Source organism: Alligator sinensis, unplaced genomic scaffold, assembly GCF_000455745.1.
Source record: "Alligator sinensis unplaced genomic scaffold, ASM45574v1 scaffold861_1, whole genome shotgun sequence".
Lineage (NCBI taxonomy): Eukaryota > Metazoa > Chordata > Crocodylia > Alligatoridae > Alligator > Alligator sinensis.
The window spans coordinates 812,040-812,648 of NW_005842153.1; positions in this window are offsets into that span (position 1 = coordinate 812,040).

The following is a 609-nucleotide window of genomic DNA, read 5'->3' on the forward strand; positions in this document are numbered from 1 at the left end:
TCCCAGACACTGACACACACACTGGTCCCAGACACAAACACACACACACACACACACACATCCCAGACACTGACACACACACTGGTCCCAGACACACAGGTCACACACACACTGGTCCCATCCGCGCACACACACACATACACACACACTGCCCCCCCCACACACACTGGTCCCGCACACACGCACACTCTGGTTACACACGCATGCACGCACACGTCCCAGGCAGCTCTGTGCCCGGCTGGCCGGGCTCGGTGCGTGGCGGCGCAGGCCCGGAGCAGCAGAGGTCGCTGTTGGACCACGTTTGAGCGCGGCGGGGCCGGAGCGGGCTGCGCTGGGCAGGGAAACCTCCCCGGAGGGTCCCCTGCCGCGCGCCCGCGGAGGCCCGGGGGAGCGCGCCGCCAAGCACCCGCTGCCGCGGCCCCATGCGCGGCCCGGAGGGACAGGGGCGGGGACGGCGGCCTACCGTGGGCGCTGGGATGCTGCCTGCCGAAGAGCTTGCTGCTGGTCGCCTCTTTCCTGCTGTCCGCCGAGTCACTGAAGTCTCCCTTCTTCAGGTCCGCGTCCTTGGAGAAAAGGCATTCGACGGCGGCAAGGTGCGCCCCCCCGCGG